Source organism: Planococcus citri, chromosome 2 (genome assembly GCF_950023065.1).
Source record: "Planococcus citri chromosome 2, ihPlaCitr1.1, whole genome shotgun sequence".
Classification (NCBI taxonomy): Eukaryota; Metazoa; Arthropoda; class Insecta; order Hemiptera; family Pseudococcidae; genus Planococcus; species Planococcus citri.
In genome coordinates, this window is record NC_088678.1 from 77,605,926 (window position 1) to 77,627,233 (window position 21,308).

The window sequence follows — 21,308 nt, forward strand, 5'->3', positions numbered from 1 at the left end:
CTTCCATCGTCTTCGTCGTATGTATTTTTTTCCTCTCGTCGACGATAACTACTTCTGCACACATACACAATAAACGCAAACGGGTCATTGAACGATCTCGCGAGAACTGTTGACCTTCTTGCCCTCTATCAGTGGTGCATTGATGATGCGCTCAGGCTCAGGCTGAGGCTGAGGCGGCGGCGCAGCAACTCGTACGAGGCTAAAATCGAATTTTTTTTCGCCGTTGCCGCGTGCGTGTGCAACTTTTCTCATCTACGAACTGGTTTCGTTAATAAGTGGAAATTTATTTTTAGAAATATTCGAACATATTTTTCATGACACAATAACCCGGCCGCTGGCAAGCCTATATCGTGTGGACCTTTTTTTCTCTTTCTCTCTTGGTTTATTTTTTATTACATAATATTACCGCTATAAATGAGTATAGGTATCTGTATTTATATTATTGGTGGAACCGCATTTCGGCTTGGGCGAAAACTTGCTTCCAGGTGGAAAATTTCCACCTCAATGGGGAGACTGATCGTCGCGTCGTCGTCGACTCATATTCGCGTCTACTAGGTACGCATCTCTACGCTAATTTAAAAATTATACTCGGCGTATAATATTTTTCCATCATTTTGCGCTGGATGCATACGAGTGTGTCGTCTTGTTTACAGTTAATTCGGTGATTAGCGAGTATGGTGTAAATTTACACGTTTTGTTTGTCCGCACTCCGTTCGTTTGACAATTAATTGCATCCGGTCAACAGGTTGTGGTATTTTTCGCATTAGTGTATAGTCGAGCTCGAGTTGCTATTTTAAATTGGTCGGTATGTCGCGTCTCGCCTTGATATATTTACACATGTTATAGTCGCTAAATTTCGATGCAAATTCACGAATAACCGTTGTGTTGTACGTATGGTTGGTTCTGCTACCATTGACTGGTGGTGTGGTAGCAGAGCTCGTTGTTGAGGGAATACTTTTGGAAATTATTTGTTAGGAGTTGTCTAGTTCTCAATCATGTACTCGGAATCGTTGAATTTATCTAGGTTTTCCTTCTTGTGAATGAATATGGTGCGAAGTTGTGAGAGTTGTGATATGGTAGCAGAGCTTTGGTTTTGAAATCGTTTTTTAAGTACTATATTTAAAGTCTTTCTTAATGTGGAAAATGGTGAGAATTTTACAGAATAGACGATCTTGATAGAAATAAAATAATCAATTTTCATTGTCATTTTTTTATTAGGGTATCTTAAAATGAACCAAATAACCCCCTTCTCTCCCCTTCCCTTCTCTTCCAAGTAAAATGACATTTTTTCGGATATTCCTAGATTCCCAGAAAAAGAGGCAGGTACTCAAAATTGGAGACCAATTTTTTGAGTGGAAAATTTCATCCACTGGTAAGCGAAACATTCTTTAAAAAATCCAAAAAGTAAGATTTTTTGGTGTCCTTGAAAAAAAAGGCGGATAAGATTTGGAAAATCACTGTTTCACACCAATAATATTTTCCTGCAAAAAATGATTACCTAAATAATGTTTATTTTCGATTTTTTTTCAACCACTTACAAATATCTCACCTCCATTTGAGCAATAGAAAGGGTCAAGTCGGCTAGGATGGCTCTTTGTTTTGAAAGTTTGAATTTCATTGTCCCAAAAAGCAAAATCCTTTTATTTCAAGGCTTTTTTTTGACTTGAGAATTGAAGTATAAGTTCTCCAATCATACTTGAGGTATTAGAATACTTACTGGGGGAGGGGGGCTGAAATTCGTGAGAATTTGAAATTAGTATTGGGGAAGAATTTTTGGAAGTTTTGGCATCGCACTGTGTTCTTTGACCCCCCCCCCCCCTTCCCCTCCCCGAAACTAAAAAATCCATTGAAAGTGAACTCAGATAATGATTTTTTGACCTCAAGAGACTCATTTGAGAGAATTGAAGATTTATGCGGTATCACACGATTTTTTCAATTTTCAGATATTGGAGCAGAAAGGGTGGGGGGGGGGGGTGTTGGTTGAGTCGAATCAAAAAAATAAGTTGATATTCGTATTCAGCCCTGTCAAAAATCTAGTAAAGTATATATCACACGTCTTTTTTTATAGTTTTCAAGAAATTTCTAAACCATGGGGGGGGGGGCGTTTGAGGATCCAAACCGAAAAAATGAGTTGATATTTAGTGACTTTAAAAACATATGAAACGACACGTCGTCACTAGATATTTGACATTATTTTCACATTTTACCCAAAATTTTGGGGATCCCTACACTCCTATGATTTTGCAACGTGACAACCCCATCAAGAAAAGTTTCTATTTGTAAATGCCATAAAAATGTACATACCTACGCTTGCTGGATTTTCTCCAACTTTCAAATTATACAAACTATCGAAATTTGACAAGATTTTGAAAATTGAACTTTCAAAAAAACATCAACTTTGGATTTTTGAAACTATCTTCAAGTTTCAATATTACTTTTAAAACTTTGTAAATAGGTTTTCTCCAAGTTGTAGAAGTCCCGAGCAATCAAATTTTCAAGTTTGGTAAATCTATAGGTATTACAACGAAAAGTTTCAACCACTGAAAAAAAGGATGGATCGTGAAACGATTGTTGGCACTAGCAAAACATTTATGACAATTTTTCGTAAAAAGGAAGCATTTTTGATTTTTTTTTTTTGCAAAAAAATTAAAATTTTATATTCTTTTTGAAATTTTTTGTTGAAAAGTGATATTTTTCTACTTTGAAATACATGCATATTAGGTAATTTTAGTTGCGAAAGCAAGCCCTTTCAGTTGTTAAGAAGCTAAAATTTTTGGTATTAAGCAAAACTTTTAGACAATTTTTGGAAAAAAGTAAGCAAATTCAATTTAATAAAATTTTTCCTAAATAAGGAATAGTTGAAATAAAATTAGTAATTACTATTATTCCTCAATAAGATATTTGAGTTCAAATTAATGAATAACCTAAAAAAGCAAAAATTTATTTCTATAAACATATAATTTTAAATAAATTAATCTAAATTAAATTCAATTTATAAAAACTTTAAAATTATAATTTAAATACATTTTCCAATATATTTACTTTGTTACGACTTATTTTTTATAAACAAAAGTGACGGGCAATTTGGTAAGCATTTTTGAAATTTTTGAAAAAAACTGAAAATTTTTAAGATACTTTTTTGCATTTTTGTTGAAAATGCGAGACTTTTTTGATTAATTTTTCGGTTACAAAGTGAGATTTTCTTGCCATTTTTTTTTTTTTTTTTTTTTTTTGAACAAGACTATCATTGATAAAAAGCTAAAATTTTTGGACAATTTTTGAAAAAGGTAAGCATTTTTGAAATTGTTGGCAAAAAGCTGAAATTTTTATACTGGAACTTTTTTTGGTAAATTTCTCGGTTAAATAGTGAAACTTTTTGGGCATTTTTTATGCAAAAAAATCAAGACTTTCAGCCTGGGTAATTCTTTGTTTGAAAAAAATGAATACTTTTTGAAATTTTTTGCGAAAAAGTTACTTACGTATTTCAACTTTTAGCAAGAAACGAATCTATTAGGAAATGTTGACAAAAGGTGAGATTTTGGAATTTCCAACATTCGAAAATATACTGCGTGCTCAAAAAGGAGTGGGCGGAGGGGCAGTGATCAAAAATACGGTAACTTACATACTTACCAAATTTTTAGCTTCGTAGGTCCATTTTGTGAAATTTTGATTTTTCCCCGTTTTCAACACAAGAATTTTCAAAAATAAAACTTTTTTATTTACAAAAAAAATATCATTTTTTAAAAAATTGTCAATATTCAAACGATTTTGTTTCAAAATATTTTCAATTTTCCAACTTTTTCCCCTCTCATCCCTCAAAAAAAAACAATTTTGCGAATATTAAGACATGAAAAATTACAAGATTATACGTAAGAACATTTTATATTTTTTCGTGAATTTCACAAAAACAAATTTTCAGAGCTCGCGGTCAATTTTTTCAAGAAAAAAAATTATTGAAGGTACCAAAAAAGCTTGAAAAAGTACTTGACTTCAAAAAAAGTGACAAAACGAGAGCAAAACATACATTCAATGCAAAAAAAACAGAACATTACAAATTTTTAAAAATATTGACTTAATGTGAAACTTTTTGATAAAAAACCTGGACTCGATGGCAATTTTTGATAACAGAGTAAAGATTTTCGCAATTTTTGCACAATAAATAAAAAATAAGTTTCAGCAAAATAAAAACGAGATTGACAATTTTAGCAAAAGGAATCATTTTCTGCAAATTTCCGGCAAAAAAACGAGCATAAAATGTCTTAGCTTATTCAATGATATTTAAACACATTATTTTTTTTAGAGCTTTTTCTTAAATTTTTTCAATGTTATTTTTCTAAAAAGCGAGGATTTTTCAAAATTTTTGGCAAAAAGCAAGATTTTGACAATTTTATTAAAAAACAGCACTTTTTGGGAATTACTTATTACTGACAAAAAAGTGATATTATAAAACGGGATTTTCGAGTAATTCTTGCGGGGGGTGGGGGGTGGGAGAGATGAATACTTTCATGTATAATTTTTTGCGAAAAAATGTCAGTTTCGAATTTTTAGCAAGAAAACGAGATTATCTGGAAATTTTGACAAAGGATGACGATTTTGAAATTTTCAATTTTCAAAAAATATAATAAGTGCTCGAGACAGCTCTAAGCCGTTTCCAATCGACTAGGGAGGAGCGGGATGTCTAAAACGGGGTATAAATTTTCAGCTTTCTAGGTCCGTTTGGTATTTTTTTGATTTTTTTCCATTTTTAACGCAGTAAAGATTTTCAAAAAGTCACCAAAAATTGAAAAATGTACTCGAGCACTTTCAATTTTGGCCGGTAAATCCGATCTGCTCAGTCCGCTCATGCTGATGTAAAAATTGAAATTTTTCAATAAATTTTTTCAAATCTGAAGTTTTTGAATTTTACTATTTTTTAAAAAAATGTTGAAGGCTTTATTTAAGAGAACTAAAACAGTTTATAGGACTTGAGGAAATTTTTCTTGAAACAGAGATCATTTCGAAGAATTTTGACACAGTATGATGGTCAATTTTTGGATAAATTAGATTTTTTTTTTTTTTAATTTTTAATGCTTTGTACGTGGGGACCAAAACAATTTATGAGAGACTTGAGGAAGTTTTTTTTTGAAAATGAGATAATTTCGAAAAATTGTGACACGTGTTAGGCAATTTTTGGACGAATTGAATTTATTTTGAACTCGAAGAAAACCTCAAAAATAAGAGATTATTTTCTCAAAAAATTCAACAACTTCAGTTAGTGTGGGATCACACGAAAAACAACGAATCTTCAAAACAACATTCACCCTACTTTCAACACCGATCAAGTAGTCGTTATAAGAACAAACAAAGGATACAGACCTCGCTATAGCAGAGCGTGGTTACATCGACAGGCCAGCTCATAATAACAATAAATCCTACACAGTATATTGTATTATCGTGTATATAAAAATAAGAACCCCCAAATAATGTTAGGTAGCAGATTACCTCTAATAACTTTCTCCTTCGTGCAGAAGTCCGCAGGGTATACCTAATACCCAACGTAATCTTTTCCATCTTATACTAAAGCTCTTACCTTTATAGTACCTACTTCAAGATCTCCTCTGTAAACTCAAAGAGTAAAATAACATCGAGTTTTCATTTCACCTTGCCCGTTTTCATTCCCTTGGGAAAATGAGTAGGTAGGTGAGTTTTCTCAAATTTGTACTTATATACGCGATAAACATTATTACTTTCTCGATAGGTATAGTAACCAATACAGGTAGTTATGGCTTGGCCGTTGATGATGATGAAGTTGAAAGGTACGTGGTCAGTGCGAAACTTACATACAAGTTGCATACAAAGCAACGTTTCCAAACACGTATGCGCGTGTTGCTTTTTAAAGAAAACTGGTTTGCATAATACTACAAGCGCACGTTTAACAAGCCATTTCAATGTTACAACATGATGGTTACCTCTCTTGGATAACATTATAGATTATTACAAGACGACCACTGCAGAGTATTGGGATTGGGAATGCGTACCATACATATTATTCAATAATCAATAATGTCATTAGGTAGTATACCAAGTACTCTAGCCTTAAGAAGGTAGCCCAGCCAATGAGATAACCTAAAGATACATTTCACACCTTTATAGCACTTAAGGAGGTGAAAAATGTGAGTTTTTCGTTTACTAGGTCTCTTATATCATCGCATACTTACTATTGCTCGATATACAGCGATGTGGCTAATTTCGCTGTAATGGATTTTTAGCTCATGTAGGACGTACCTAAACCTATACACAACACATCTAGGTGTATAGGGCGAATAATCGACGAGAGAAATACTCGCACACATATCCGAGAGTCTTCATTAATCAAAACGTATAAAGCTATTTGTAACGTCAGTGTTTTTCCATTGTAAGTACGCACCGAGCACTCATCGAATTTGCTCTCCGCGACCATACCTCTTTCTTTACTTTTTTTTTCTTCTTCATCCGCAGATAGGATCAGAAATTATCTGTCATGTACCACCTGTTGCTCTCGTTTGTTGTGAACTGCTGGTATCGCGTACTCGTATGTCTCGCCCAAGTATCCAACCTAGGCAGAGGTACACTTACATACACACGTGTTTAGTACCAGTACATTCTTTTTTTGTTTAGAACTTTTTCTCTTATAAGATTTTCATACAAGTTCATTGTACTTGGCGTATTATTATTAATATTATCCGCGTAATAATGGCATGCGGCCGAAAAATGCCACCATTCCCCGAGTCCCACGAGCTGAAAACATCGGAGCTTTTACAGCCTACCGAGTCGTAATTTTTGTCCGCTCTAATAAATCTTACCAAAAACGAAGGGTTACGCTGCTGCGGTAAATAATGCTCAACTTGGTTTCGCTCCGTTCACGTCATTCATAAATATTGTTGATTTTTCCCCATAAAATGCAAACATCATTATACGGTTTTTCATTCGAACAAAAGTGTAAACAAAGCTCGTCTCGTGCATGGTTGCCAGAGACAGAGAGAAAAGAAATGGAGCTGCGTTCCTTTTTTTCTGCAGTCGACGTATAGTAGTAACCTAACCCTTGAAATATATCTCGTTAGTGTTGCTCATCGTCGTTGTCGTCGTCCTCATCATCCAATAAAATGACAGCAATGCTACTGACTGGTTCGTATGGGATTCGAATATACGTCTGTCTATATCGTTTCTATTTCTAAAAACGTAAATTATTCGACGTGGATTGATATAAGTTTTGTTTGCGTTGTATCGTCGAGTGTGGCTGCGGAGGTAGATCTCCTCTTACCTCAACAGAACTGTCATTCTATGTATTAATAACTTGAGAGATCGGTTTGCAAAAAAATGTTCAGGGTTTACCAATATAGCAGAGTTTCTAGCTTCGGTTCGGAGTATTTTTTTTTTTCATGAATAGTCGTGGGGCTCGCATAAGGATCAATTGCACCCCCCCGTCGATCCTCCGGGACAACTTTTTTCTTGAAGGGGGAGTCCTAAGGAACATTTTTAGCCCTTGTCCTCAAAAAAAAACATGGTCCTACTTACAAAATGGCGGCCATTTTGATTGACAAGTCATCCGAAATCGCAGATTCTGCGTTCCAACATAGGATTTGCACGAAATTTTTTAAACCTCTCAAAGGTAGATCGAAAGAGCAAGCAAAAATTTATCATCTGGCAAAATTTCAAGTGCTAAAGTGTTTTTTTTTCGATTTTTGGCGAATTTTTGAGAATCAACTTAAGGCCAAAAATGAGGGAAAAAATCAAAATCTTACCAAATTGACCTAGAAAGCTGAAATTTAGGATATACCTTCTTTTCGACCTGCCAAATCGATTGGAAAGTGTTTCAGACCGTTTAGAGTAGTTCTGGAGCCTCCAGCAGATTTTTGAAACTTGAAATTCCCACAAAATTTCATCAAATAGAGTTGGAAAGACGAAATTAATTCCGCAAACTAATTTCAATACGCTACGAAGTCGACTGCAGGTGGATTTCAAGTCGTTTTGGAGTCTCTAGCAATTTTTTGAAAATTACTGGAGCCTCAGGTAGATTTTTGAAAATCAAATGGAGTAGGAAAGCTGAAATTCACTCTGCACAGTACCTATATAAGTGCTATATAGTTGATTCGAACAGATTTTGTAGCATTTTTTAAAAAACTGAAGTTTCAAAAAAGGCGTAGGAGACTTTAAAATCCAAAAATTGGGTGTCAACTGAATCTCATCTTTCTACCTCAAATGGAGGCAAAATGGTGAATTTTTTCAATTTTCAAATAAGTATGAAATCGATGCACAAAAAATATATGTATGTTTCGAACTGAAAAAGGGGACCCTGTCCTAAGACAGCGCACTTTTTCGTCCGAAGTCTGATACTAGAAATCTATACAACCGAAATGGACAAAAATTTGGTGGAAGGTCACTCAAACTATCTACTATTTACCACCAAAGTCTTGGACCATTTTGTTTCTAGCTGTTGTCTTAATCGCAAGAATTCTAAAATAAGGTCAAATGCGCTGTCTTAGGAATGTGTATAGGTTTTAAAATTGAAATGCATAATCAATTGTGGTTTTCCAACTTCAATCTGCTGAAGACTCCAGAAGTTATCAAAAAGTCGCTGGAGGCTCCAAAATGACTTGAAGTCAACTTAAGTCGTCTTCAGAGAGTGCTAAAATTGGAGTGCAGAGTAAATTTCCGCTTTTCATCTCCATTTGATGAAATTTTATGAAAATTTCAAGTTTCAGAAATCTACTGGAGGCTGCAGTAATTTTCGAAAAGTCGCTAGAGACTCCAAAACGACTTGAAAACCACCTGCAGTCGACTTCGTAGCGTATTAAAATTAGTTTGCGGAATAAATTTCGTCTTTCCAACTTCATTTGATGAAATTTTGTGGGAATTTCAAGTTTCAAAAATCCGCTGGAGGCTCCACAATTACTCTAAACGGTCTGAAACAGTTTCCAATCGATTTGATAGGTCGAAAATAGGGTATATCCTAAATTTCAGCTTTCTAGGTCAATTCGGTAAGATTTTGATTTTTCCCTCATTTTTGGCCTTAAGTTGATTTTAAAAAATTCGCCAAAAATCGAAAAAAAAACACTTTAGCACTTGAAATTTTGCCAGATGATAAATTTTTGCCTGCTCTTTCGATCTACTTTTGTTCGTGCAAATCCTATGTTGGAATGCAAAATCTGCGCTTTCGAATGACCTGTCAATCAATTCGTCTTTCCAACTTCATTTGATGAAATTTTGTGGGAATTTCAAGTTTCAAAAATCCGCTGGAGGCTCCACAATTACTCTAAACGGTCTGAAACAGTTTCCAATCGATTTGATAGGTCGAAAATAGGGTATATCTCAAATTTCAGCTTTCTAGGTCAATTTGGTAAGATTTTGATTTTTTCTCATTTTTGGCTTTAATATGACTTTCAAAAATTCACCAAAAATCGAAAAAGACATTTTAGCACTTGAAATTTTGTCAGATGATAAATTTTTGCCGGCTCTTTCGATCTACCTTTGTAAGGTTTAAAAAATTTCGTGCAAAGTCCTATGTTGGAACGCAAAATCTGCGATTTCGGATGACCTGTCAATCAAAATGGCCGCCCTTTTGTGAGTAGGGCCATGTTTTTTTTGGGGACATGGGTCAGAAATGTTCCTTAGAACTCCTTCTTCAAGAAAAAAGTTGTCTCGGAGGATCGGCAGGGGGGCAATTGAACCTCATGCGGGCCCCCAGACTAGAATAGTTTACTCATCTAGGGCCCTTGATAACTTGAGTGAGGTGACCATTTGTCTGGAAAACTGGATAAGTCAGGAAATGGCAATTTTCAATCCAAAATCAGAGAATTCGAAATATTAGGATAGGTACCTACGTAAATAGGTAGGTAATGTAAGTTTTTATACCTACTAAAATCGAATTTTTAAAAATTCAAGAATGAAATTTTTCCATTTGAAAAGCCCTGCGATATTTGGCCCAGTTTAATTTCATTTTGTCGCGATGTGAAGAATTTTCCTTGTGGGATCAAAGTTCTCAAAAAAGGGCATTTATGTAAAATGTTTCCTTTGACTTGGGCCCTGAAAAACAATCGAGGAGAAAATAATCGAAAATATGTATTTTCAAGTGATGAAATTTTAAATCTAATTTTTATAATTTGATTTTTCACCACGATCTGTATCTTCTTTGACTTTGGTCATCTATAACTCATTTTAATGACTCCTACCTGCTCAAGTTAATTTTCTTCTTTTTAAAAATCACAATCCAATTTCTCAGTCAACTGAAAATTCGCTCACTTTCTCCCCTCTTCCCCGAAGTTCCTCATTTATTAACTGAGCAGGTAATTTTTCAGAATTTCGTAGCTTGCAATTGTCAAAATCGGAAGCCAGGAGCGGATTTGAAAATCTTGAAATTTCTATAAGATTTTACCAAATGAAGTTGGAAAGCTGAAATTCACTCTGCACTCAAATTTCAACCACGATTTTTTCAAGTCAACTCCACACGGTTTCAACTCGTTTTGAAGCATAAATATAGCACTTCGTGGAAATTCCAGTTTTTCAAAAAACGCTATAAAATCTGTTCAAATTACTTTTGGTAAAATTTTATGGAAACTTCAAATTTCACAAATCTGCTGGAGGATCCAGAAATTTTCAAAAACTTGCTAGAGGCTCTGAAACGATTTGAAGCCAAAGGCAGTTGACTTAATAGTGTGTTGAATTCAGGATACAGAATGAATTTCGGCTTCCCAAATTTTACTTGGTGAAATTTTATGGCAAGTTGATCTGCCGGAGACTCCAGCACTCCTCAAATCGGTTTGAAACCGTTTCTAATCGATTTGACAGGTCGAAAGTAGGGTATATGCCAAATTTCAGCATTCTAGGTCAATCTGGTAAAATTTTGATTTTTTTTTTCATTTTGAACCCAAATTTGATTTTCAAAAAATTCACCAAGAACCTAAAAATGCACTAGCACATATCGTTTATTAGGTTTTTGGGAGCGTTGAATAATCAATTTGGTGTTTTTTTTTTCAATTTTCATTTGCTCCCAAAATTGCTCACAAAATTCCATGAAAATTGAAGACATAGAGTGTGACGTATTGAAATTATCTGAAAGTTTTTGGAAAAAATGTTTTTTTTTTCGTCCATCTAATCAATAATTTATTTTATTTTTTGTTTCAGGTGAGTTCAAAGTTTTGTCATTAGAGTTGGAAGATGATGATGAGTAAGTCAATAATTATTTATTATGAACATTGATGAGAATACTGGCAGTAATTAATTCATAATTGTACTTACGTTGAAATGCAGTCGTACAGTAGTTCTGCTATCATAAAACTGATTACTAGGCTGCTATATTCGTGAATAAATGGACGTTACTCAGAAGGATTCTGACCACAAATGAATAATTTTCAAGACATGTTTAAAGATTTCATTTCGAATTTTCCCAATTTTAAGGTGGGGTCCAGCGGTCTGATTCTCTTCTCTATGAAGTTGGAGCTTGCATTGTGCACTTCCACAATCATTTTGATTCCATGTTCTTTTTGAGGTTTCGACTTTCCAATCCCTCTCTGCCCCCTTGCAGCTGCCTAAAAATCGTGATCTGCTTCTACTGGTTCAAATCAATATTTTTCTTCATTGATTATTAATTTCAGAGATCGATGTGATCGTGATTTCGGAGCTTTCAGAACGACTTGAAATCATTGTCAATGAATTTGAATAGCCAAAAATTTGTTATTACTCGTATCTAAATTTTTGCATTTTTTAAAAGATTTCTTTCCTAGTTTTTTTATTTTTTGCCAAAATTTCCAAAAAGCCTTGTTTATTCTTTTAATAAACAAAATGTTTTTATTTTTCGTTTATTTTTTCTTGTTTTCAGAATTTTAATTGTTTTCCTTTTTTTTTGTGGTCTGTGAAAATTAAAAAATTATAATTCTTGGCTTTCCCCCCTTCATTATAAAAAAATGAACCTTACTGGAAAAAGTTTCCTTCTGCAAGTTCTGTTTTTGTCCTACTTGTTGGACTCCTTATGCTTGAATTGAGTGATACTTACTCGTATTTTGATATTTAACAACAAAAACCTCATGAGGTACTCTCTTCAATTCATAAAATAAGGAAGGGTGGGGCAATTGAACCAAAGTCTAAGGGCAAAAATGCCTCCTCTCTTTGAGAACCCCTGAACCAGTTTCGCAAATCAATCTCGATAATACACGATTGCATTTCCAGGATCGAGATAAATTTGCACAAAAAAATAATCCACAGGTCTAATACAGTAGTATAGATAACTGGTTGAAAGTCGACATTCAGGTAAAAACTACCTTCTAGTATTTCTATACTCGACACTCGTCGAAGATGGTAAGTTTAAAAATAGAATCAGATCTTATCTTTGGCTGGACGCGGCGAATCGCGGGTTAATTACTTTTGAGAAAAATTTCTTCGGTCAGGATAAAATAATGGTGAATGAAAAGAAAGAGGAGGATTTTTATTAACACAATGATTTTGGAATTTCGGAACCGGTTTCTCGAGAAGCTGATGACTAGGTAGTAATCCAGAGTTGAGGTATTTATTATATTTTCCGTATTAAAAAATAGTCAACACAAAACTGTACCTACATGAGAGGGGCATAGAGTCTAGGTTGTCTGTTCTGCTCGTGGTCGTATCAATTATAAAAATAGATAGGTTTGTGCTCGTTATAGGTTCGTGTATAAAAAGTGTTAAATTTCAGGCTATTGAACCGTTGGTTGGTCAATTCTGATGCTGTCAGGAGAGAAAAAAAATATCAAATTTAACCCTCCAACTTATATGTATGTACACACATTAAAGTGAATGACGTATTATCGGGAGAAAGACAAGAGTAGGTACGGTTGTGGATCGGGATCCGAAACGGATCATGTAACAATAGAGTAATTACCCTTGAGATCGATCGTGTATTCTTCACGGTTTGAAAGTTTATTTAAAAATTCATTAACAAAGTGAATCGACTATACGGTAACGGTAACCAGTTTAACACGATATTACATAGAAGTTCAATGTCTACTACGCTAATGGTAAATTGTGCGGATGGACGTGTAATCAAAACAAACGTAATCGGTCGCGGTTTCCGCGGCGGCAGGATCGCTTTATTTTTTTTTCAGATGAAAAATCTTATCAGATATATTCAACTTGTAGTATTCGTGGCGAGATCTTGGAGGTCGTTGAATTTTTTCGCGCAATGGGACCTTGATAAGGGTCGAGAACTAATTAAAAAAGTCAGCGTGTGCGATTTTATGTAGCGAAAAAAAAAAAAAGCTTAAGAGCTGGGATCAATGGGAAGTGTGTGTATTTTGCGAAATTGTGAACATTTGTGGCGAGCAGGTTACTGTGTAAAAGCCGAATTTCTGTTTTAATACTTTCTTTTAGCTACCTACTTCTTTCATTATTCGTCAGAGTACCAAAAAATTTGAAAGTGCATGGACAGACCATTAATAAATATGAGACACGTATAAGATTTAAATTTTTTCAAATCAAATGGGAAAGACTGCGCCCTCCACTCATAATGATTTTTGAATGACACAAGGTTGAAACTCTCGACTCATTTAGTCTGCCCCTTCAACCATATGATTAGGCGAACACTCATGCGACAACGTAAGATGAGTTGCCTACGTGATTGGGGAAAGGAGATCATTCTGAAGTGGGGCACCCTGTGTATGTTAAATGTTTTTCATTTCAAATTGTGATTAAGACTAAACTTGATATATTTATTTCACTGACGAAACTACAATTCTCAGCTCGACCAAAAATAAAAATAATCAGTTTTATAGTCCGCGTATACGACAATAGGCATAATTGCACCTCCTCCGCCGATCCTCGGAACCAACTTTTTTCGTAAAGAGTACAGTCTAAAGAACATTTCAAGGCGAAATTGCCAAAAAAAAAGTTGACTATCGATTAACAAAATGCGGTCATTTTGATTGACAGGTCAGCCGAAATCGCAGATTTTGCTTTCCAACATAGGACTCGCAGGAAGTTTTTTGAACTGAACAAGGTTTGATCGAAAGAGCATGCAAAAATTTATCACTACCTACAATTTCAAATGCCTAAGTAAGTGCATTTTTCGATTTTTGGTGAATTTTTGAAAATCAAAAAGCCAAAAGTGAGAAAAAAATTAAATTAATTTTGCCAAATTAAATTAGAAAGCTGATATTTACCCTATTTTTGACATGTCAAATCGATTGAAAACTGTTTCAAACCATTTTGATCAGTTTTGGAGCCTCCAGCAGATTTTTGAAATTTGAAGTTTCTATAAAATTTCATCAAACGAAGTTGGAAATCCGAAATTTGCTGTCTACTCCAACTTAAACTCTAGTAGATTTTAGAAACTTGAAATCAAAAACAATTGGAAAGTCGAAATTCATACTGTAAACTAATTTCAATACGCTGCGCTATGAGAAGTCGACTGCAGGTAGATTTCGAGTAGTTTTGGAGCCTACAGCGACTTTTTGGAAATTACTGGAGCCTCCAGTGAATTTTTTCAACTTGAAAGTCTATAAAATTTGATCAAAATGTAGTTGGGATGCAGAAATTCACTCTGCACAATACGTGCTAAACAGAAGTTTCTAAAGAAATTATGAAGAAAACTATGAAATTTTTTGATACATATATACTTACTTACATACATCATTAAAAATTGCTCTATTGGTTAAAACATTACGCACAGTTGAAAACAATGTCTCAATATGATAGTAAAATGTTTAAAATAGAAATTAATGTACTTATAGATTGTTATTTCTTTTTCTCATTAAAAAAGAAAGATCATTAGCTGAGCAGGCCTATCATGAATGCTTTCGGCAAATGCAATTCTGTTCATCCCCTGATCAAATACAGTGTAAAACTTTCTTGAAAAAACGCTTCCCATAATCCAGTCGGAGTATCTGTGTGATAACAGTTGAACTGTGCAGATCTGTTTACCATTTTCCGTCATCTACGGAAATAAATTAGTTGCATTCAAGTTTAATTGTGCAGGTAGGTACATATCTCAATTGACTTAATGTGTCTAGGCTGTAGAAAAAATTTGAATGTTCAAGTGGTTCTGATCCTTCTGAAAATGAATTTCCAACCGTGACTTTTCAATGTGCAAACCTGTAGTTATTTTTTCTTAACTCAGGATCGAAAAAAAAGTCCACTCTCGAGTTTTTGACCCTTGTTCAGGAAAAACAACTCCACAAACTCGGGAAAAAAGTGATTCTGGACTTTTATGAGTTGTTAGCCTTGCTTTACTGGGGTCGCGAACCTCACTCTCCTCAAGAATCATTTTTACCACCTTCATTGGATACTTAATAGTCCAGTCATTAAAGATATTTTTACAGGAAAAATTATTATCAAACAGATTTTTCGCAGATATTGTTCACAGAGGTCCCCTCAACAACATACTAAAAGTCCTGGCCCCTACGGGGTCCGGAACCCCCTTAAAGGGGGGTGGAACCTCCCCCAAAATCAGTTTTTCGCCATTTTCTCCCCCGAATTGCATTTTAACGAAAAATATGTTATTAGATAAAAGAATCTACGTCAAATTTCCGATCTAATGATGTATCAACTTTCCTTGTATGTTCAAGGGGGACGGAACTGCAATCATTCAAATGTGGGGGGTTTTCTGAAAAATACATACAGGCTATAGGCGCCTAAGAGGGGTGAAATGATCCCCGAAAACGTTCGAGTTGATATTAGCATGGAAGGTAGGTCTAGGTACCATTGAGAAACTTCCACGTGGAAAGTTTCAGATCCACACCCCCTCCCCTTTTTGGGGAACCCCCCTTTTCTGATACTTCAATAACACTTTTCTCAGCCCCATTTCAATCGATTTTGAAAATTTTTCAGTATGTTATGTATATCCTTATTACAGGGTGTCTAACACTCCTATTTATCCTATATATCCTATAAAAGTCCTTTTATTTGCCTATGACACCTTTTTGTCCTTTTAGTGTCCTATTTTTCAACAATTTTATCCAAAAGTCCTATTTTTTTCCAATATGACTTTTTCAAATTTTCAATTTTTCCCACTTTCTTTCCGGAATTTTGAACTTGTAGAAAAGAGCTGATTTGTCGACTTTTGTAGAACTTGAATCACACATTTTTGAGAGCTTCTGCCCTCGCTTCGCTCGGGCTATTTGCTTTTACTTTTCCCAATATGTAAATTATTGTTCAAATTCAAGAAATGTTCAAAGTTTGAATCAGAAAGATGAACTCCTCCTTATTTACCAAATTACTGATTTCTTTTTACTTCTCAGCAAAACATGAATTTTTGAAAACTTTTAGCCTTGCTTCACTCGGGTTTGTTTGCTTTTCTTTTCTTTTTGTTGAATTGGGGTGTTGAATCATCATTTTTAAATTTTAAGATTTTGTAGCAAAATATAGGTAACTTATCACTCAAAAAAACATCGTTTTTATACCTCTCAAAATACTGAATTTCTAAAGCTTTTGCCCTCGCTTCGCTCGGGCCCGTTAGCTTTTCTTTTCCGCTTTTGAATTTTCAAAAAAAATCGTAATACAAATTTTAAAATTTTGAAGCAAAACATTCGAAAAATTTGTGCTTTTTTCCAAATTTTCCATTAATTTTTTTACATTTTTAAAAAATTTGTTAGTTTGAAACAAGTTTTTTATTCACCAAATTTCATTACATTGACAAGAACCTAAATACATCAAAAATTGTAATGATAAAATTACCTTTTCGACGTACGCTTGCTTGAAAATAATCTTGGGATGTTTGAAGACATTGGATAAGCGAAAAATTTGAATGTAAAGTTTTGCCTCGCCCACTGCATGCCTCCCCCTCTTGAAAAATACCAAGTGTTCAAAAACTGTCCTTGTTAAAAGTCCCGCTAAAATTCCTGTCGCTAAAAACTTGAATATAAATTTTGACCCCCCCCCCCCCATACATTACAAAATTCCACAGTAATGCTGGAAAAATGACCTGCTGAAAGTCCTGCTAAATGTCCTATAAAACTCCCATTTTTTCATTTTGAAATTTTGTTAGACACCCTGTTATTATGTATCCCCTCAAAAATTTTCAACCCCCTCCCCTCATATTTACCCCTCAAAGTTGTGTTAATTTCATTTTTTCATGGCTATTAACAATCAAGATTGCGAGGTACCATTTTAGAAACGCGTTTTTTGGATGTATTTTCGACCACCCAACATCATGTACTTTTTTTGCTATGGTGCGCCGTGCTAAAAATTGAAAAAAATGTGTCTTGGAGGCAGGGGGTGTGGAATGAGAATTTTGGGAAACATAAATATCAATGAGTGGGGTGTCGTTTTCTTATGATTGGAACAAAAAGGCTTCTCTTTTTGAAAAATATTGAGGTATGTATTTTTGAAAAAATGGCATGTGTTTTCATATTTTGAATCAAAATTTTTTGAATTTCCCACTAATTCTTCCCTTGGTTTGGGAGTTTTAATTTCTGAACATTTTTACTCAAGTGATGATAAATTCGAGGAAAACAATATCGAATCATAAGAAAACGACACCAAAATCATCAAAGTAAGTTTATTTTTAAAATATTAAAAATTGTGGGGGGGCTGAGGGCTCCAGAGGGGCTGAGTGAGTGTAAAACAAAATCTGACGTCATATTCGTGCTCAGCGGTATCGAATCATAAGAAAACGACACCCCACTCATTGATATTTATGTTTCCCAAAATTCTCATTCCACACCCCCTGCCCCCAAGACACAGTTTTTTCAATTTTTAGCACGGCGCACCATAGCAAAAAAAGTACATGATGTTGGGGGGTCGAAAATACATCCAAAAAACGCGTTTCTAAAATGGTACCTCGCAATCTTGATTGTTAATAGCCATGAAAAAATGAAATTAACACAATTTTGAGGGGTAAATATGAGGGGAGGGGGTTGAAAATTTTTGAGGGGATACATAATAAGGATATACATAACATACTGAAAAATTTTCAAAATCGATTGAAATGGGGCTGAGAAAAGTGTTATTGAAGTATCAGAAAAGGGGGGTTCCCCAAAAAGGGGAGGGGGTGTGGATCTGAAACTTTCCACGTGGAAGTTTCTCAATGGTACCTACCTTCCATGCTAATATCAACTCGAACGTTTTCGGGGACCATTTCACCCCTCTTAGGCGCCTATAGCCTGTATGTATTTTTCAGAAAACCCCCCACATTTGAATGGTTGCAGTTCCGTCCCCCTTGAACATAAAAGGAAAGTTGATACATCATTAGATCGGAAATTTGACGTAGATTCTTTTATCTAATAACATATTTTTCGTTAAAATGCAATGCGGGAGAGAAAATGGCGAAAAAATGATTTTGGGGGAGGTTCCACCCCCCCTTTAAGGGGATTCCAGACCCCATAGGGGCCAGGACTTTTAGTATGTTGTTGAGGGGACCTCTGTGAACAATATGTGCGAAAGGGGACCTCTGTGAACAATATCTGTGAAAAATCTGTTTGATAATAATTTTTCCCGTAGACAGGACATAATTGGTCTTTAATGACTGGATTATAATATAGAACTAAAAAAGTTTGCTCGTCATGAAATTTTGAAAAAGTTTTCAGTTTCCTATACATCAAACTGTTTTGAAAATGAAATCCAACATTCTATTGAAAAATTATTTTTAAAATATACTAATTTCTTTTAGTTTTTTTGGTTTTTAAGGGGCAAGAATTCACTTTTAAAAAATTCTGTGTAGTTGTTAACTCATTGTGTGGTTAATGCTAAATTTTGTCCAGAGGAAGATTGTCCCCTTTGCCTTTTCTCTGTTTGGTCCTGTCTTATATGTAGTTGACTATAACTAAATAGATCATATTACAATACCTGTTTGATGTAATCATTTCCAGTCAGAGTTAAATCTATGTGTGAATATGGATTAGAATGACTAAATGTGATCCTCGGTAATGTGTGAATGGTTTCGCAGTCAACCTGTTTTCAAGTAAACGATTCATATAATTATGCTCGAGAAAATACTATGCGGTTTAAATGTACTTAGGAAAAAAACCAAATCCAATAGCTAAAAATATTAAGTAATTTATTCTAACCACTTTCAAGTCGCTAATTTTCGATGTCTTGGTGTTAAACGTATTGTAGATTTTCTCAATAAAGTCTTCTGGCCCTATAATGTACGGCACGCCAGGATCAAATTTCAAATATGTAAATGTGAATTCGGTTCTTGAAACGCTTCCATCGTTATGATGCAACGAAATACTGTTCAAAAGTAAACAAATTGAAAATAATATGTAGCTGTAATGAAGATTTGGAAAAAATATTTGTATGTACGCAACTACACATGATTAAAAGTTTCAGCTCGATGATCAGTTGATCATAAAAAATTACCTTGAGTATGCAACATTCCATCCGTTGAAACCAGGGTTGTGCCGTAGAATACACCATGTAGAATACATGGACATTCTACGCGTAGAATAGCACATGTAGAATAGCCTGGAAAGCATGTAAAATGCGTAGAATGAGTAGAATGCGTAGAATATGCGTAGAATGAATGTACAGACGATATTTTTTTTTTGAAAAACTTTTATTTTTTCATTTTTTTCCATCATTTAATTTATTATCAAGTTACATAATCAAGAAGAAGAAATTCCAAATTCACATTTCACATTTCATTTGCAGAACAGAAAAGTTGAACTTTCATTTTTCAAGACGCATTTTCGCTAAATAACCAATTTTTTGGCTTTCAGATAGGTGATTTTACTGCATTCTACGCATTCTACATCGTATTTTACACATTCTACACATTCTACGCATTTTACGCATTCTACATCAAATTTTACGTATTCTACACCAAAATGTAGAATAGGCTATTCTACGCGTAGATACCCAACCCTGGTTGAAACCTGTTATAGTCTGGTATTGCCAGTTACCCTGAAACTTTGTCTTGTCTTCACCGCATAACATCAATTCGGAGGTATTGTTGTTCCAAGGATTACTAATTATTATTAAACAGATGAAAATATCACTTTCTTTCCAATCACCCAGGGAAAACCAAAAGTCCAAAATTTGTTGGGTAGAGGTATACCAAAATATGTTATGGTGGGTAGTTAAGTTACCTAATTGGGTAATACCTAATACTTAGTCTTGAATTAGGTAAGCATTATAATTTACATTTTACAATTTTTGAAATTCTGTCAGTTTTGCTATGTTTCTTCAATGGGGTAAATTCGCCGAAACGTATTTATGACACTTAAAAATCAGCAATTCTCATACTTTCAACGAAAAGTTGCCGACGTAAGCGACCACCGAAAAAAAAATGAACTCCACAGGGAGATTCAGCATCTCAAACTCTACAAATTGAGTGCTAGCCGTAAATTTTAAAAATCGATTTTGGGGCTTTAAACCTGAAAAACGTGAATTTTTAGCTAAAATGGCCCCACTTTGAGGCCACGTGGCTCAGCCCCATGGTGCCGCGGGGGCCTAAAAAATGTTTTGGGGTGGTTTCAACTCAAAAGGAACCACATATGTGAATTTCAGAAAATTCTGTGACCTACTTTTTTTTCGACCCGCCCTAGTATGTAGGCCGCACAAAAATTACACATAACCACCTATACCAAAAAGAACCAAAACCTTCATGCCAATTTTGCAGAAACGAAACCCACATCTTTTCAACTGTTCTCATGCATGCTGAAACAAAACAAGACTTTCACTACAGGTAAAAGAAAACCCCCCTATTATCCCTGAGGAATCCCTCTGAAATTCTAAAATTCATCTCCCCATAAAAAACACCAACCTCACAAACCAAATCTAACCCCTCTCCCCACTTTACGGGTGTAATAATCTTGTAATTATAAACACTCCCCACCCCCCACCCCCCCCCCCCAAAAAAAAAAGGAGAAATGAACTCACTTGGTGTAGAACGAAAATTTATTCTTCAATCCAATTTTTTTGCAGGCTTGTAACACATTGCTATTGTAATGCAATTCCACAATGCCATCGTATGGTTTATTGTCGAATACCTTCGAGTATTTTGCAGTTACAAAAAATGGTACATCTGGTATCTGGATATTACCTATCTGCATATAGTAGAATAAGCATACAGAGTCCTCAATAACATCGGGCATAGCTGATGAGAATTTTTGTGGGTTGGCAGCAATGAGCCATATTAAAATACGTTGATTCAATGCTGCCTACCCACGAACATTCTCGCCAGCTATGCTTGATTTTATGGAGAATTTTGTACAGGGAGGGCAGAACTGGCAGAAGTATCGAGCTTAGAACATCTAAGGTATCGAGTTACGTATCTACTACCAAACGAAAGCGCAGCACAGTTTTGCGCAACTAACGTAAGTTGGTAACACAACTTAAACATTTACTACATACGTTTAGTGTTACTAACTAATGTTTTATGAAATTTC

At 34.7% G+C, this 21,308-nt stretch overlaps 1 protein-coding gene and 1 long non-coding RNA gene across 5 annotated transcripts in view; one reads left to right on the forward strand and one right to left on the reverse strand.

Annotated features, from left to right (window-relative positions):
* S6KL (S6 Kinase Like) overlaps window positions 1–21,308 on the forward strand; it is a 119,695-nt gene that overhangs the window by 62,247 nt on the left and 36,140 nt on the right. The window lies entirely within an intron of this gene.
* Window positions 14,356–19,310, reverse strand: LOC135833763 (uncharacterized). The gene is made up of 4 exons (XR_010556535.1): window positions 19,279–19,310; window positions 18,984–19,149; window positions 18,763–18,867; window positions 14,356–14,914 (listed from the first exon to the last, which is right to left on the reverse strand). It is a non-coding gene; the product is annotated as an uncharacterized LOC135833763 (long non-coding RNA).